Below are 19,139 nucleotides of genomic sequence, written 5' to 3'. Positions count from 1 at the left end.
GTCTTCTTCCATCCATGGAAAGGCCTAGTTTATTCTGATTCTTCAACTCCTTTCTATCCAAGGTCACCAATGTTAGAAGGTCTGTCTCATCAGTTCTTCTCTGTGAGCAACACAGCTAGATGAGTACATGGAGAGTGTCTTCATGTATCAGCAGTGGTGAGGACACTTGCAGTCATGTTCATTGAATATGTTCATCAGCCAGGTCTACTCACTGCCTGTTTGAATCTTGTGTCTGAAAATGAAGTCTGTTTTTTCTTTTTTTTTTTGGGTCCGGTCGTGGGGCCTGAACTCTGAGCCTGGGCGCTATCCCTCAGTTCTTGACAGCTCAAGGCTAGTGCTCTACCACTTGAGCCACAGCGCCACTTCTGGCTTTTTTTCTTTTTGCTTATGTGGTGCTGGGGAATCGAACCCAGAGCGTCAGGCATGCAAGGCAAGCACTCTACCACTGAGCCACCTTCCCAGCCCTGTTTTTTCTTTTTTTGAGGCATCTCCTCTCTTATAAGAGGAAGATGAAAATGATTGAGGGGCTGGGAAAGTGGCTCAGTGGTAGAGTGCTTGCCTTGCATGCCTGAGGCCCTGGGTTCAATTCCTCAGCACCACATAAGCAAAAAGAAAAAAGCTGGAAGTGGCGCTGTGGGTCAAGTGGTAGAGTGCTAGCCTTGAGCTGAAGAGCTGAGGGACAGCCCCCAGGCCCAGAGTTCAGGCCCCACGATCGGACTCCTCCCCCCCGCAAAGAAAAATGATTGAAAGTTCAGCTGGCAATCACAAGGTTGTTTCTAATACAGCTTTAGAACAAATTTGGATGGAATAGGTTTTTGGACAGTGTTAAAATGTAAAGGGAAAGCTATAAGTTACTTTGAGCAAATTGACTTTTCTTTACTCTTGAGTTGCAAAAAATAATAAAAAAAAAGCCTTTAACAATGTTTTCTCTGGAGAGAAAACCTGTGTTTGTCACAAATAAACGAGATACCACACAGATAAGTAGTGGACCATGGTACAGTAGTAATTAATAGTATTTAATGACAGTAGAGCTTGCATTTTCCAACTCCTATGTGTTCAGCATTATGCTGAACACTTTAAACAAATCATCTGACTTATTTATTTATTTATTTTTGGGTCCAGTCGTGGGGCCTGAACTCTGGGCCTGGGTGCTGTCCCTCAGCTGTTCAGCTCAAGGCGAGCGCTGTACCACTTGAGTCACAGTACCACTTCCGGCTTTTTTTTTTGTTGTTGCTTATGTGGTGCTGAGGAATCGAACCCAGGGCCTCATGCATGCAAGGCAAGCGCTCTACCACTGAGCCACCTTCCCAGCCCCCTGACTTAATTTTTATTATACATAACTATGAGTTAGGTATTGGTATCCTCTGATGGACAAGTATCTGATATTCTTTCAAGGGTCTCAAGTTGCAAAGTTTTATTTGAGTCAGCACACTCATTACTTTCTCTATCAGTTGAAGAGTACAAATGCAGGAATAGCTATCAGAGGCTAAAGAGAACCCAGAGCCCTTGGGCTTGTATGGATCAAAAGCTTTCTGTGGTATTTCATTGATTTCCTTGAAGCCAGGCAGTTTCTTTAAAGCCTCTTTGTGAGTTCATCTCTCATAATCCCACTTCATCTCTATTCTCTGTCCATCTGTACTACAGGAATATAATTGTCTTGCAAGCCTATCTGTCCATAGTTCCTTCTGTCCGGCTTGAACCTCGACTTTATCATCAACTTCCCTTTGTAGTGTTTGTCCAATTACCCTGTGATCCATGGGTTTTGTCACCAACTCAGCTGCAGAAAAAGATGTGTGTCTGTGTCATGTACCAGGCACTGAAACTCTTTAATCAAAGATAGACTAAGAACAGACCTGGATTCAGGCCTGGGCCCCAATCTTAGCTCTGCTACTTAGAGCTGAGGGATCTTGGGCAATTTACCTATTCAGTAGTCACATGTGCAAATGGGCACAAGAGGGTTAGATTATTAGGATTAAATGAAATAATCCATAAAGGGTTCAGCATAGCATGCAGTACGGTAGGTAAGGACACTGGAAATGGCACTTCTGCTTTTATCTTGGCCTGGGTCTGGAGGGAGGGGCACCTGATCTATCTCTGCATTGGAAGCTGTAGGACCACTAGAAAGTTTGTGAAGTTGTTCTCTATGGACTCCTGGGATTAGAATTACTTGTTTACTTTATATACAAAAAAATATTGGAGTTCTACTCTAGAACTACTAAATGGCAATCCTGAAGGCCTAGGAATATGCATTTTAAAACATTGAGGCTGATCTTTATTCAGTTAAGTTTTGGAGTTCATAATATAAATGAACCTTGCCTTCAAAGTACCTTGCGGTTTTGAAACTTCCAGATTTCGTTGTGTTTACCAGCCTTAGAATATAAGATTTTTTTTCTTTTCTGGGTCTGTCTCTGAGATAACCAGGTATAGAGACTGTCCTTGTGGAAGCCAGATTGTACTTGAGATGATTGTTAACAATCTGTAGTTTCAGAGACATTTCCTAAAGCCTGGCATCTGGCATTCAGTTACATATGAAATATGCTTGGAAACGAGAAATTCAAGTCACTTTTGGCAAAGTTGACCTCCCTGAACAACTTTGACTTGGATAGTTTCATAAAACTGAAAATTCTACCAAACACTTTAAAAAAGTACTGAAAGTCATGTAGCCCTTTATTCAGGATAATGTAAACATCAAATCTTATATGTTATTAGTGAGCTTATTGAGTCATAGGGGTTTGTGGACTCCATTTACAGAATCTAGAGAAGAAGCTCATCACCATACATATGAGTCATTCTGGGGGAGTCAGGTCACTATGGAAGATGAGTAGCAGATGTCACCTTCCAGATATCTTTAGGAGTTGGAGCCCAGCCACTGTACTCAGGCAAGTGTCTTGGGAACATGAGATCCTCAATAGATGAGGAGCTCAGAAATGCTGGAAGACAGGCACTTTACAAGCTATCTAAAAGTTATTCAATTTACCTTAGTAGGATGAACATCTACGGGAAAGCAGTAGCAGTCATCTTCCCAGATAAACTGCATTATGAGTATCCTAGGAGAGTGGGAGTGGCATTCTTGGGTTAAGTATGTTACTGTACAGACTGTACTGATGACACAGCTTGTAGGAGTGTGCACTCAGTCTGGGGCAGAGATTTTACTGAGGTCCCAGCCAATACACAGAAATTTTAACCAAGCTTCAGATAGTTACCATGGTGTTCCTTTTAAAAATAGATATTGCGCTGGATGCCAGTGGCTCATGCCTGTAATCTTAGCTATTCAGAAGGCTGAGATCTGAGGATTCTGGTTCAAAGCCAGTCCAGGCATAAAAGTCCATGAGACTTGTATCTCCAGTTAACCACTGGAAAACCAGAAGTGGTACTGTGTTTCAAAGTGGTAGAGTGCTAGCCTTGAGCAATAAAGGGACAGTGTTCAGGCCCTGAGTTCAAGCCCCATGACCAACATCAACAACAAAAAAGATTGCAAGAGCATTCATTATTTCTACCCAATTAACAATGCTATATAGTTCAATATATCAATATTAAATTATATTTGATTAGAAACTGCAACCAAGAAGAGGATATATCAGATAGTGTAATATGTGAGCTATAATGAAGGAAAATTTGGAGGAAAGGTTATCAGCAGCACATTCTTTACTAGGCCAAACAAAAATAGATGGTTTAGAAGAAAAAAAGATGAACAGTGACTTGGAGGGTCCCCAAATAGACTGTGTGTGTGTGTGTGTGTGTGTGTGTGTGTGTGTGTGTGTGTGTATCCCATGACTCCCTCTCCTCATATATATCTTATGACTTTTTTGTATATATTTTTATTGTAAAAATAGAGGGGTTAGAGTTATATGAATAAGGTAATGAGTACATTTCCTATCGAGCGTTGTTACCTCCTCCTTTTTTCCCCCTACCATACCTTCCCTCCCCACCTCTCCAACTTCTCTCTTCCCAACCCCAAAGTTGTAAGATTCGTTTTCAACACAGTGTCTTGTACATCTTGTTACAATGGGTCATTCTGTAACCTTATTCCATCATTTTGTTATTTCCCTTTTCCTCCTCAAATTAGAAAAATGTTTATACAAGATTCAGGGCACTGGAATCAAATACAGTGAAAACAGGGGTCCATGACTATTTTCTAGGTACATTATTTGATATCATTAGGAAAAACAATGACCTTTCAGGTACTTATTTTGCCCAGATTTATCATTGCAATATAAGAATACTGATGTGAAAATATAGACCAGAAACAAGGAAATCATATGTCAAAACATAGTCTTTCTTTTTTTTTTCTTGGACCTACTATAGATAGGCAAGGTAGCAGTTTTATAAAAATTAAATAGTTCAAGTTGCCACCTATGGCATATGCCTGTGATCAGGAGGCTAAGATCTGAGAATCTTGGTTTGAAGACAATCCAGGCAGTAATGAATGTTTATGAGACTCTTAACTCCAATTCACCACCAAAAAGCCCAAAGTGCAGCTATGACTCAAGTGGTAGAACAGCACTGTAGTAGTCGAGCAAAAAACTCAGGGACAGCCCCTAGGCCCTGAGTTCAAGCCCCAGGACTAACATATAAAAAAAAAAAATAAGCAGTTGAGCTGTATGGATACTTCAATCTATTCAAGAAGGCAAATGTATAGTACAACTCCTTTGCTGCTGTAAGAGATGGTAGGTAGATGTGACAGACCTGAACTGGAAAACTGGCCTAAAACTGAAAGTGATTTTGTGTGTTAGCACAAGGGTTTGAACTCAGTGTCTTGCACTCTTGCTCAGCTTTTTCACTTAAAACTGGCACTCTACCATTTGAGCCATGCCTCCAGTCTGGCTTTTTGTTGTTATTTTGGAGATGGAGTCATGTGGACTTTTCTGTCCAGATGTGTCAAACCATGGTCCTCAGATCTCAGCCTCTTGATTAGCTAGGATTATTAATAAAAGTGAGGTGTGTGTGTGTGTGTGTGTGTGTGTGTGTATGTGTATATTTTGTCATGGTTTTTTTTTTTTGTCGGTTGTGGATCTGAACTCTGGGCCTGGGCACTGTCCTGTCAGCTCTTCAGCTCAAGGTTAGCCCTCTACCACTTGAGCCACAGCACCACTTCCGGCTTTTTTTGCTTATGTGGTGCTGAAGAATCGAACCCAGGGCCTCATGCGTGCAAGGCAAGCACTCTACCACTGAGCCATCTTCCAAGCCCCTGTCATGGGGTTTGAACTTGGGTTCTGGTTACTAAACTTTTCTGCTCAAGGCTACTACTCTACCATTTTGAGCCAGAGCGCCACTTCTGGTTTTGTGGTAGTTAATTGGAGATGAGTCTCACGGAATTCCTGCTCTGGCTGGCTTTGAACTGCAATCCTCAGATCTCAGCCTCCTGAGTAGCTAGGATTATAGGTGTGAGCCACCAGTGCCCAGCTTGAAAGTGAGTTTTTTTTTTTTGCTTTGTTTTTAATATAGGAAAGTATGAAGTTAAAAATCTCTGAATTTCCAGGCAAAGCTGGAGAGATGAGCTCTCAAAGTTCATTAGATTCTCTGAAATAGAGTAATTTACTATCTGAATTTTAATCTAATTTTACAAAGCAAGCTCACATCAGAAAATAGGTTTTGAGTTTTTAGATTCTTGTGGTTTGGATATGAAGTGGCACTCCAAATGGCTAATGTATTGAAGGCTTTATTCCTAGATTATGGTGCTATTTGGGAAGATGGTGGAAACTTTAGGAAGTGGGCCTAGCTGGAGGAAGTAGGTCATTGGTGTGTGTGTGAGGGATAATGTCCTGGGATTTATATCTTTTTTTGTTTTTCTTGTTGTTGTTTTGTTTGGTTGTGGGGCTTGAACTCTGGGCCTAGCACTGTCCTTCAGCTCTTTAGCTCAAGGCAAGCGTTCTACCACTTGAGCCACAGCGCACTTCCGATTTTTTGAGTGGTTTATTGGAGAAGAGTCTCGGAATTTTCCTGCCCAGGCTGGCTTTGAACTGTGATCCTCAGATCTCAGCCTCCTGAGTAGCTAGGATTACAGGTGTGAGATACCAGCACCCAGCTTCTGGGGTTTACAGCTTGTCTTCCACCCATGCAACTTCCTGTCTTCCAGGAGGCAAATAGCCTCCTCCTTCACAAGCTCCTGCCACCATGACGTTCTGTCTTACCATGGATCAGATTCAGAGCCAAGGACTATGGATGGAAACTTAAGACACAAGGAGTCAAAACATATCTTTCTGCCTTCAAGTTGTTTATGTCAGGTATTTTGTCACAGTGATACAATCTGACTAATACAGAAAATTAATACCAGAAAAGTGAGCTTGTTACTATGACTAAATCTGACCATGGGATTCCTAAGTCTTTGAACTGGCAGGCATGAGGAATTTGGAGTCTGAATGTGTTTGGAGATGCCAGCTAGAGAAGATTGCTGTAAACAGAGTTTATTGGGTATTCTGGTAGGGCTCAGACCAAAACACCAGAAATGTATGGAGGAAAGACTATGCTTATGGACTTGAGCCCATTTGTGTTTCATTCTTTTAAAGAACCTGCTACATTTAGTCTGTATCCTGAAACTTCAGGAGATGCCATAGTTACAGGTACTGGACAAATCTATCTGTCAGAGGAAATTAGCCCAGCATTTCAGGCCATTGGCAACAGTTATTGCTGACTGCCTTTAGCCAAGTTTATGGTAAGAGTACACGGAGGAAAGATTTTGAAAAAAAATGTGCAGTTCAGAAAAGGAGCATGTTTTACTCTGGGACCACAGGATGTATGCTTGTTAAACAGGTGGGGTCATTAACAATAGGCAAAGTTTTTGCATCAGGAAAATAGGAAAGCTGCTTGTGGGCAGGTATCTCAGGAATTTTCCAGACCTTACCCATCACATACAAGTTCACAGGTTTGAAAGAATAAACTCCTTTGAAAAACTTTCTCTTAGAAAAGAGTGTCTCTAGGGTGCTTGGCTTGGCCAGGGATGCTTATAAGTTGTTTTTTCAGGATTATTTCATTGTATTTATCTACCCAGACTCTTAGAGGTCAATGCAATTATCATCCAAGGGGGCTCGGCTACAACTTGAGCTGGCAGCAGACGTTGGCATCATCCTTATGTTGCTGGTTTGGCAGAAATGCAAAGTGCAAGAGTTTCAGAGTCATGGAGGCTGGCTTCCATCTAGATTTCAAAGGAAGGCTTGTGAGGCCAGGCAGTGTATGAAAGGGTCAGAGTCCCTGCAGGCAGCACTTGAGAGCGCAATGTATGAAGCTGTGAAGGTTAAACTCATCTGCAGTGGAGACCCAGTATGTTGGAAGTATCCTAGATGTCTTCCAAGGAAAGCCACAGACAATGAGTATAGCCAACCAGAGAGAAAACATAGGGCTGTGAATAACAAGGCCATTGGTACAGTGCTGCCAACACCCATAGGAGCTTATATCATAACATCAAATGCCCCAGAACCCAGAAATGAAGCTGCAGAATTTAGGGCTTATTTTGCTGAGTCCTGGTCTTGCTTTGGTCCTATTCTTCTATTCTTCTGTTTTAGAGTAGAAATGTTTTTACAAAAGTTCCAGTTAAGAGTTTGCCTTGAGTCTCAGAGGAGACGTTAAACTTGGACTTTTGAACAATGTTGGAGTTGTTAAGAATATGAGGACTCGGGCTGGGAAGGTGGCTCAGTGGAAGAGTGCTTGCCTTGCATGCCTGAGGCCCTGGGTTCGATTCCTCAGCACCACATAAGCAAAAAGAAAAAAGCCGGAAGTGGCACTGTGGCTCAAGTGGTAGAGCGCTAGCCTTGAGCTGACGAGCTTAGGGACAGTGCCCAGGCCCAGAGTTCAGGCCCCATGACCGGACCCAAAAAAAAAAAAAAAAAAAGAATATGAGGACTCTTTTTTTTTTTTTTTGGTCAGTTGTGGGGCCTGGGTGCTGTCCCTCAGCTCTTCAGCTCAAGGTTAGCTAGTGTTCTACCACTAGTGCCACTTCTGGCTTTTTCTGCTTATGTGGTACTGAGGAATTGAACCTGGGCCTCATGCATGAAAGGCAAGCACTCTGTAACTGAGCCACCTTCCCAGCCCATATGAGGATTCTTTAAGATGCACTTTGCCTTATGAGATTAACATGAGCCTTTGGTGCCCAGGGGCAAAATGTTATGGTTTGTATATGAAATATTGCTCTAAAAGGTGACATTATGAAGATTTGGTCCCCTTCTGGTAGCTCTGTTTTGGAAGATGGTGGAAAATTTAGAAGATAAGGCCTAATTGGAGGAAGTAGGTCAGGGCTCATATCCTTGGGGGTGGTATCTTGTCTTAGCCCTCCTCCTACTTCCTGTCTGCCATGAGGCGAACAGTCTCATCTTCCATCTTACGTCATGTTCTTTCTCACCACAGGCCCCAAATCAACAAGCCAAAGATTATGGACTGAAACTTCAGCAATGGTGAGCTAGAACTTCCCTCAAGTTCTTTATGAAAGGGATTTTGTTGCAGTGACACAAAGTCTAATATAGAGAGTTCTGAAAACATCTGATTTAAGAAGGAGCTGTTATATGAGTAGGAGACAATCATAAATGAGTTGTTAGATTAGTGACGTATATAAATGTATACAGATTTAACCTCAGGGAAAGAAATAGGCTAGGTATTGATGAGTTAGGTAAGAGTTTAGGTCTCCAGACCTTTGTGTGTGTGTGTGTGTGTGTGTGTGTGTGTGTGTGTTGGTCATGGGCCTGAACTCTGGGCCTGGGCACTGTCCCTCAACTCTTCAGCTCAAGGCTAGCACTCTACCACTTGAGCCACAGTGCTGCTTCTGGCTTTTTCTGTTTATGTGGTGCTGAGGAATTTAACCCAGAGCCTCATGCATGCAAGGCAAGCACTCTGCCTCTGAGTCACCTTCCCAGCCCAGGTCTCTAGACTTTTAAACTCACTTAACCTGTTTCATTTTACAGATTCATTATGACACTTTTATCTTTAAAAATTTTTAGAAAATAGCTGGGACTTGAAGGTTTAAGGGCTTGTTCAGCAATTTAAACTAGATCTTTTTTGTTGTCGTTGGTCATGGGACTTGAACTCAGAGCTTGAGCTCTTTCCCTGAGCTTTTTCATACAAGTCTCGTGCTCTACCACTTGGAGCCATAGTGCACTTCAGGTTTTCTGGTGGTTAATTGGAGATAAGAGTGTCATGGACTTTTCTGCCCAGGTTGACTTTAAACTGTGATCCTCAGATCTCAGCCTCCTGAGGAGCTAGGCTTATGGGTGTGAGCCACTGATGCCTGGTTTAAACTAGATCTTGACCTTATTTTGAAGTCTTCTCCTTGACTTTCTCTAAGATGCTATTAAGATACTTGATGTTTTATTTAAGAATAAGGAAACAGGGGCTGGGAAGGTGGCTCAGTGGTAGAGCGCTTGCCTTGCATGCATGAGACCCTGGGTTCGATTCCTCAGCACCACATGAGCAAAAAGAAAAAAGCTGGAAGTGGCGCTGTGGCTCTAGTGGTAGAGTGCTAGCCTTGAGCTGAAGAGCTGAGGGACAGCACCCAGGCCCAGAGTTCAGGCCCCACAACTGGACCCCCCCCCCCAAAAAAAAAAAAAAGAATAAGGAAACATTGCCAGGGGCCAAGGAGGGGACATTTCTGAGCATCTGAAGAGCCAGTTGAAAAGCTGGACCTGAAATACAACAAATCAAAGAAAGGTTGGACAAATGGGATTGCATGAAATTGCAGAGCTTCTGCATGGCAAAGGACATAGCTAGTAAGATCAACAGAAAGCCCACAGATTGCGAGAAGATCTTCACTAGCCATACAACGGACAAGGGTCTCATATCTAAAATATACCTGGAACTCAAAAAATTAAATCCCCCAACAACAAATCTTCAAAAAAACTGCCCAATAAATAAGTGGGCTAAAGACTTAAAGAGAAACTTCTCTGAAGAGGAAAGAAGGATAGCCAATAGACACATGAAGAAATGCTCAACCTCTCTAGCCATAAAAGAAATGCAAATCAAAACAACATTGAGATACCACCTCACCCCAGTTAGAATGGCTATAATCAAGAACTCTAATAACAACAGATGCTGGAGGGGATGTGGACAGAAGAGAACCTTACTGCATTGTTGGTGCGAGTGTAAACTTGTTCAACCACTTTGGAAAGCAGTATGCAGGTTCCTCAAAAGACTCCACATAGAGATCCCCTATGACCCAGCAATCCCACTTTTGGGCATTTACCCAAATTTTCACAAACAAGACCACACTAAAGCTACCAGCACGACTATGTTTATTGCAGCATTATTTACCATAGCTAAGATATGGAACCAACCCAGATGCCCCTCAGTAGATGAATGGATCAAGAAAATGTGGTATATATACACAATGGAATTCTATGCCTCCATCAGAAAGAATGACATTGCCCCATTTGTTAGGAAATGGAAAGACTTGGAAAAAATTATATTAAGTGAGTAAGCCAGGCCCAAAGAAACATAGGTCCCATGGTTTCCCTTATTTGCAATAACTAGTATAAGTCTGAGTCAAGCAGAAAAGGTCAGATAAGTTGATGTTAGGGAATTGAACCCTAAGGTAAGTATTCAAATATTTTTTTCTTTCTTGCGAGTGTTTCTAACATATTTATAAGATTATTTCTTTGTTGCTTTGTATGTCCCTCCTCCATGGTATAACCCCTGCTTTCACTGTATTTGATGTTGGTATAATTTGTGGAGGTGAAGGGAAAAAACAAAGCATTTAAATAGGGATACAGGTGGACCCGTTGCAACAATGAGACGTACAAGTCGTTATGTGGAAAACGAACTTTACAACTTTGTGGGGGTGGGGGAGGAGGATTGGGTGGGGGGTAAGTTGTGAGAATGCGAAGGGATGGGAAGGGGAAACAAAGGAGGAGGCTACAATGCTTGATAAGAAATGTACTCATCTTGCCCATGTAATTGTAACCCCTCTGTACAGTATTTTCACAATAAAAAAGAAAAAAAAGATAGCAAAGAGGGTGCTAAACCATGCTATGGTGGTGAGCATCTAATCTTCAGAAACAGATAAAAAGGAATAGAAGAGGAGACAGGTGCAGGAGAAACCACTCATTAGTTTGTGTTTTAGTCATTTATTCTGGGATTTGGCTATGTGGGTTCCTTCAGACAAAAGGAAATAAGTATATTAATAAAGATTTGTATCTACCACAAGAACCATTTCTGAAACAAAAAAAAAAACAACAAAAAAAGAAAAGCTGGAATCTTATCTACTACTAAGAGCATTTCTACCACCACAAACATTCATTACCTTACAAATACCACTATTTCGTGACTAGAGACTGGAAATTATTACATTTGCTTTCAGGAACCTAGCAAAGGGAAGACTAGGTTAAATACCCAAACACCCTCCTTCCAACGGGCCAGGCATTAGGGAAGAGATTCAAGATTTTGATGAGAGACTCCAATACATACACCTATCTGAATTTTCTCACTGAGGCTCTGAATGAGAAGAATATCCCTCCTGCAACAGAAGTTTTAACCCAGGCTCAGTTCCAAGATGGGTGTTCTTGTTTCTTATGAGCTTCTCCGTCATCTACCCAATGAATTTCAGAGTATCTGGAACGTAATAGGACTCATAATTTTTTTGTGGTGATAGTCCTGGGGCTTTAACTCAGGGCCTGGATGCTGTCTCTGAACTGTTTTGCCCAAGGCTAGTGTTCTACCTCTTGAGTGACAGCCCCACTTCCAGCTTTTTTGATAGTTAATCAGAGCTAAGAACCTTTTTTTTCCCTGTCAGTCATGGGGCTTGAACTCTGGACCTGGGCTCTTCAGCTCAAGGCTAGTGCTCTACCACTTGAGCCACAGCACCACTTCCAGTTTTCTGGTTGTTTATTGGAGTCTCATGGACTTTTGTGCCAGGGCTGGCTTTGAAATGTGATCCTCAGATCTCAATCTCCTGAGTAGCTAGGATTACAGGCATGAGCCATCGTTGCCCAGCTTACTAAGAATCTTAGACTTTCTTGCCTGAGCTGGCTTTGGATGGAGATCCTTAGATCTCAGCCTCCTGAGTAGCTAGGATTATAGATATGAGCCACTAGTGCCCAGCTTCCCACAATTAAATTTTGCTGAGTGAATGAAACATTGTGTCATATTCTTTGAAAACATATAAATAAAAGAGAACAATTTCTGTCATACTGGAATTTAACTTTCACAAATGTTATTTGTTGCGTTTGTTTTTGGAAACATTTAAATGAACGTCTTACTGCCATTGTTTCTAGGCAAAGCATCTCTTATGTTCAGAATGAGTGGAGCTTAAGCAGGTTAGCATTTTCTCACATACTCAGATTATCAGTCTATGCTAACCAGGTGATTAGGGTGATGGAAATCTTCATTTGCCCTTTCATTTCAGGAGTTGCCATCTTTGGCCACGAGGTGGCAGTATATGTACAATAAATAATTGTCTTCTATGAGGTGAAGCTTTTATTTGAAGGATGGTTTATGTAACTTAAAAAACATTTCAGAATCAGTGCTTTAAAATAAAATATATAAGGTTGTTCTTTTTATTAGCATGTATTAATTGCACAAAATAATGAATTTAATTGTTTTCTTAAAAAATACGTGTGGCTGATGTGGTGTAATAGATGTACTAATTAAGAATTCTATTTGAGTGGAAACCAATATGTAGGTAATTAAAACACAGAGTCATTGATAGGGAAGGCCATTTGGCTCTGAGGTGAAGTACATTTTAAATGTGGCCGTCTAGAGCATAAGTGTCTTTGGGCCTGTCAAGGGTATTGAAAATATGAGGTTCCTTTCCTTTATTTCTTAATTTGAACCCAGGTTAGTGGTTCTTATTTTCCTCTCAAGAATATGTGATGATAGCACTGGGAACAGATATCTCTCCTGGGCCTGTTCTTGGAAAGTAGCATCATTTCAATATCGACTTAATTGCTGTAAAGTCGGTGAAAGTCAGATACTAGAAAGCACTGTAAGCAAGGTGAATGATGCAGACAGGGAAAAGGGCTGAGCCTGTATTTTCTAAAGACCTGTGACCCCCCAGAAGTTATTTTGATAGAACTTAATTCATCTCTGCCTGCCTGCCTGCCTCCCTCCCTCCCTCCCTCCCTCTTGCTTTTCCCTTTCTTCCTTCTCTCTTTCCTTCTTCCTTACTTCCTCCCTGCCCCCCTTTGTTCTGAGATAGTGTCTAGCAGTGTAACTCAGGATGGCCTTCAACTTGCAGTCCTCATGCCTCTGCCTCCCTAGTACTGGGAACACCATACTTGGCTCCTCTATGTCTTTCAAGCCTTCAAACTTGGAAGCCTTCAACATTGTATGGTATTGGGATATTAAACCAGGAAAGAACTTTATATACCAGGGCTCCTGACACTGTCAATGAATCATAGATCTTGGTGAAAATTTGAGACCCTTTTCCATATATATTGCATATATAATTTCAAGAGAAGCTCCCTTACACACAACACACACTGCCCCTTGAACAAACCATTCATTGATTTCTTTTTTTTTTTTTATTGTGGAAATACCGATACCGTACAGAGGGGTTACAATTACATGGGCAAGGTAACGAGTACATTTCTTATCAAGCATTGTTGCATTGTTGCCTCCTCTTTGTTTCCCCTTCCCATCCCTTCCCCTCCCCCCCAAAGTTGTAAAGTTCGTTTTTTGACATAACGACTTGTACGTCTCATTGTTGCAATGGATCCATCTGTATCCCTATTTAAATGATTTGATTTTTGCCTTCCCTTCCACAAATTATACCAACATCAAATACAGTGAAAGCAGGGGATATACCATGGGAGAGGGACATACAAAGCAAAAAAGAAATCATCTTATAAATATGTTAGAAACACTCGCAAGAAAGAAAAAAAATTGAATATTTATCTTGGGGTTCATTTCAGCTAACATCAACTTATCTGACCTTTCTGCTCATCTCAAACATATACTAGTAATTGTAAATAAGGGAAAACATGGGACCTATGTTTCTTTGGGCCTGGCTTACTTCGCTTAATATAATTTTTTCCAAGTCTTTCCATTTCCTAACAAATGGGGCAGTGTCATTCTTTCTGATGGAGGCATAGAATTCCATTGTGTATATATACCACATTTTCTTGATCCATTCATCTACTGAGGAGCATCTGGGTTGGTTCCATATCTTAGCTATGGTAAATAATGCTGCAATAAAATCAAAACAACATTGAGATACCACCTCACCCCAGTTAGAATGGCTATAATCAAGAACTCTAATAACAACAGATGCTGGAGGGGATGTGGACAGAAGGGAACCCTACTGCATTGTTGGCGGGAGTGTAAACTTGTTCAACCACTTTGGAAAATAGTATGGAGGTTCCTCAAAAGACTTTACATAGAGCTCCCCTATGACTCAGCAATCCCACTTTTGGGCATTTACCCAAATGATCACAAACAAGATCACACTAAAGCTACCAGCACAACTATGTTTATTGCAGCATTCATTGATTTCTTAGTGCAGGTTGCCAACTAACATGTATATGTGTGATATGTGTATGCATGGTATATATATATATATATATATATATGCATGATATGTATGTATTCTGTATAGCTTCTTTATTTTGAACCAAATAGAAGTTTTTTTTCCTTTTGAAACCATACACAGAAAATCACTCTGCTGGTAATAGGGGGCTGTGTAATCCTATCTTGTGTTTTGGGACAGACATGTTTATTTTCTTACCTGAAGAATTTGCCAAATTCTAATTTAGCAGTAATTGATGTTCCATTATGAGGGGCTTGGGACATGGAAGAGATTGTTATAAGAGTGGCAACAAAATTAGGTCTCTATTAAACATCAAATGGGCTTCCATTCCCCTGGAAGAAAGCACTTGAAAATGTAATTAGTGGACTTCCCTAGATGGTGAGAATGTGAGTTCTTTAAATGTTGTTGTGCATATTTCTAAGTTAGCTATGGTACATATGTATTTGGGAATGTGAAAAAAATTCCAAATTAAAACATTTTTTTGGATATTTTATTGCATATATTGATTGTACAAGGGGGAGGGGCTCCCAAGTTTTATTAAGAAAATAACGCAGGGCGCTGGTGGCTCACGCCTGCCATCCTAGCTACTCAGGAGGCTGAGATCTGAGGATGGTGGTTCAAAGCCAGCCCGGGCAGGAAAGTCCATGAGACTCTTCTCTCCAATGAACTTCCAAAAAGCTGAAGTGGAGCTGTGGCCTCAAGTGGTAGAGTGCCAGCCTTGGGCAAAAAAGTCAAGCCACATTTCCAGGTCCTGAGTTTAAGCCCCAGTACCAGTACAAAAAAGGTATATAAAAAGTATATATGGGGGCGCCACATAACTTTGGTGTCTGGCACTAGGGCTTGAACGCAGGGCCTGGGTGCTGTGCTGATTTCACCACCTGAGCCATCAGGATTCCTCACAGGGGAAGTAGAATATTGTTCCTAGGATAAGGCTTGGTTCCTGTTACATTTCATGAGTATTCTTCTATTTTCTTATTCATGAGTAATTATATAAGGACATTTCTTCTTGTTTTCTTCCCCCCTACCCCCCCAAAACTGTGGAATGATCTGACTGTGGTAAAGGTTATCATTTATACTTTAGTATGGTTTAATAACTCAATGTTTCCTTTTCCAGGTAGGAATTCAATTAAAATTTCAACTCTATATATACAAGAGAAAGCTGTGTTTTCAGGTAAAGGATTTTCAGTTTCAGTGAAGTCCAACTATCTCTATTTTCTTTCCTGGATAATATTATTGATATTATAAAATCATTGTCAACCTAAATTTTCTTTTATAATATTTTCTAGAAGTTTCATAGTTTTGAATTTTACATTTAGATCTATGATTTCTTCCCTCCCTCCCTCCCTCCCTCCCTCCCTCCCTCCCTCCCTTCCTTCCTTCCTTCCTTCCTTCCTTCCTTCCTTCCTTCCTTCCTTCCTTCCTTCCTTCCTTCCTGTCTTTCTGTCCTTTTCTTTCTTTCTTTTTTTTTTCCCCAATGGCTTTGAATGCCTTTATTTATTATTTTAATGAATTATAGAGAATCATGGAAAGAGAGTCATCTGGGTATTAGAGATAGTATCTGTTAGGTTTTTAAAAAGAGGTAGCCAAGTAAGAACTGCACCACGCACGTGGTATTCAGGTAAGGGGTAGGTTTGTTCAGTAGACCTGCTGGGACCAGGCAAGGTTGGCACTCCACGCGGCTGGCAAAAGTCCTGGGAAAGAGAGCTGGGAGAGCTGGGAAAGAGAGAGAGCTGGGAAAGAGAGAGAGAAGAGCTAGAAAAGAACAGAGAGAGAGCAGAGAGAGCTAGAAAAGAGCAGAAAAAGAGTAGAGAAAGAGCAGAGAGAGAGCAGAGAGAGAGCAGAGAGAGAGCAGAGACTCTTTCTTTCCTTTTTTTTTTTTTTTTTTGGTCAGCTGTGGGGCCTGGACTCTGGGCCTGGGCGCTGTCCCTCAGGGCTTCAGCTCTGAAGGCTCTACCACTTGAGCCACAGCGCCACTTCTGACTTTTTCTGGTGCTGAGGAATCGAACCCAGGGCCTCATGCATGCAGGGCAAGCACTTTACCACTGAGTCACCTTCCCAGCCCCTCTTTCTTTCCTTTTGATAGGGTCTTCATTATATTGCCCAGGCTGGCATCAAACTTGAAATCTTCCTGCTTTATCCTTCAGGGATCTGAGAATTGCAGTTCGAAGCCAGCCAGGTGGGGCAGGAAAGTCCATGACACTCTTATCTTCAACTAACTATCAAAAAGCTGGAAGTAGAGCTGTGACTCAAATGATAGAGTACTAGCCTTGAGCAAAAGAAGTTCTGGGACAGCACCCCAGGACCTGAGTTCAAGCCCTAGGACCAGTGCACAGGCACATACACATATGTGTGCTCACACACACACAGCCCTCAAAACCTTTTTTTTTTTTTGCTTTTTTCCATATATTTTTAAATTATAAAGATACTGTACAGAGGAGTTACAGTTACATGAGCAAGGTAATGAGTACATTTCCCATTGAGCATTGTTACCTCCTCCTTTGTTTTTCCCCTACTATCCCTTCCTTCCTTATCTCCCCAACACCTCCACCCCCCCCCCGAAGTTATAAAGTTTGATTTCAACATAGTGTTTGTACATCTCATTGTTGCAATGTGTTGACCTATATCTTTGTTTCAGCATTTTGTTATTTCCCTTCCCCTCCCCAAATTAGAAAAGTGTATATACAAGATGCAGGGCACCGGAATCAAATACAGTGACAACAAGGGTTATACCATGGGGGAGGAACATACAAAAGAAACAAAAACCCACATAGTACATTAAAAACAACAGTGACAAAGAAAAAAACCTCTTGTGTCCCTATCTTGGGGTTCATTTCACTTAGCATCATCTTATGTGGTCATATGTACACAGCTTTTGACCTTTTCTGCTTGTCTGGTAAAATTATCCTAGACATATACTAGTTATTGCAAATAAGGGAAACCACATAGAGCTGCCCTATGATCAAGCAATCCCACTTTTGGGCATTTATCTAAATGATCACAAAGCTATCCTAAAGCTATGATAAACTGTGTTTATCACAGCATTATTTACCATAGCTAAGATATGGAACCAACACAGATGCCCCTCAGTAGATGAATAGATCAAGAAAATATGATATATATATATATATATATATATATATATATATATATATATAATGGAATTCTATGTCTCCATCAAAAAGAATGACACTGTCCCATTTGTTAGGAAATGGAAAGACTTGAAAAAAATTATATTAAGTGAAGTAAGTCAGACCCAAAGAAATATAGGTCCCTTAAAACCTTTCAAGAGAAAAAAAACACAGTTGCTAACAGAAAGAATGCACATCAGGGAAGCTTGCCCACTATGGAGGCTAGTACATTAGGGAAGCTAGAATGTAAGATCTCCACATAACCTCTAGCTCTTCTTTCTCTGACAATAGGGTGGGGTCACATGTGCCCCTACCTTCTTTGGGCTTCATGCATTAGGTGATTTACAACTCCAAGTTCATTGCTGTGGATTGGATGGCTTTCTGCCCAAGGTCCATGTGGTCATGGCACGGTTGGAGGTGGTGAAATCTTTAAGAGGTGAGACCTATGGGAGGAAACCTGGTTATTGATTGAATGTTAGGACAAAGGGTCTCTTTGTTCCCAGTCACCATGAGGGGAACAATTTTGTTCCACAACAAGCTCCTACCATGATGTGTTGTCTTGCCATAGGTCTAAAGACAGCAGGGCCAAGTGACCATGGATTGAAACTATGAAAATGTAAGCTCAAACAAACATTTCCTCTTTATAAGTTGGTTTATCTCAGGTGTTTCTTAAAGTAAGGAGAAAGCTGACCAACAGTCACCATTAGCAGAGGCCCCTTTCCTCCCATGTTTCTGCACTTTGAGAGCATCCTGGAGCTCTCCTTTTTGGTAGATGAGGCTCCTTTTTGGGGTTGGGAGAGGAAAGAGGGCCTGGGAGGTAGTGAATGAGGCAAGTCCTGGGTCCAAGATGGCTGGAGACAGATGATGTGAATACCCAGCCTCTATTGCAGGTGCTTGCAGGAGATTTGGAATCACTCTGGACCACTCACCTGGGGCGCTGCAGGCTGAGCTGGGGTGCATGGCCCGCTGGTATGGGGACCTCTCCTCAGTCAGCACACATCCCAAGGTCTAGTACCATCACCACTATGACTCCTGGATGCTACTATGGCAGGGAGGAACGCATTTCCCTGCTGTGGGGTGAGTGTGGTGGGGTGGCAGAGCAGGCAGGTGGCTCAGGGTGCTTTTCCTGGGGAGATGCTGTGCCCCTTTATTCTCTTGGGGTTCTAGAGTTGACTGTCTAAAAGGGGAATTTCCTTTGCCTTGTGGGGAGATGTCTGCACCTCTTCTGCCTTTGGGGATCCATGTTGATTTCCTTAGTCTCTCATGTGAACCCCAGCCACCCACAACCTAGATGATAGATACACTAGAAACTATACTGTCATTTAGCAGCTAGGTGACACTCTGAAAGCTGTTGCACATTTCTGATCTTTGGATTTGTCATGTGTGTAACAGAGTAATGTCTACAGGTAGGATTATCCTGAAGGTTCATTGAAAGGGAGAGGTTAAAGCACTCAGCAGATAGTCACCAAGTAAATATGATTGTGACAATGAGTTGCTTTTCAAAAGAAACTTGCCTGAAAAATTGGTTTGGTCTCTCCATTTGAATTTTTCATTTTTCATGCTTTTCTTTT

Source organism: Dipodomys spectabilis, unplaced genomic scaffold (assembly GCF_019054845.1).
Source record: "Dipodomys spectabilis isolate Male_0828 unplaced genomic scaffold, ASM1905484v1 ptg000006l, whole genome shotgun sequence".
In the NCBI taxonomy this organism is placed as follows: domain Eukaryota; kingdom Metazoa; phylum Chordata; class Mammalia; order Rodentia; family Heteromyidae; genus Dipodomys; species Dipodomys spectabilis.
The sequence above is the reverse complement of the archived record's forward strand: the minus strand, read 5'-3'. Positions refer to the sequence as shown.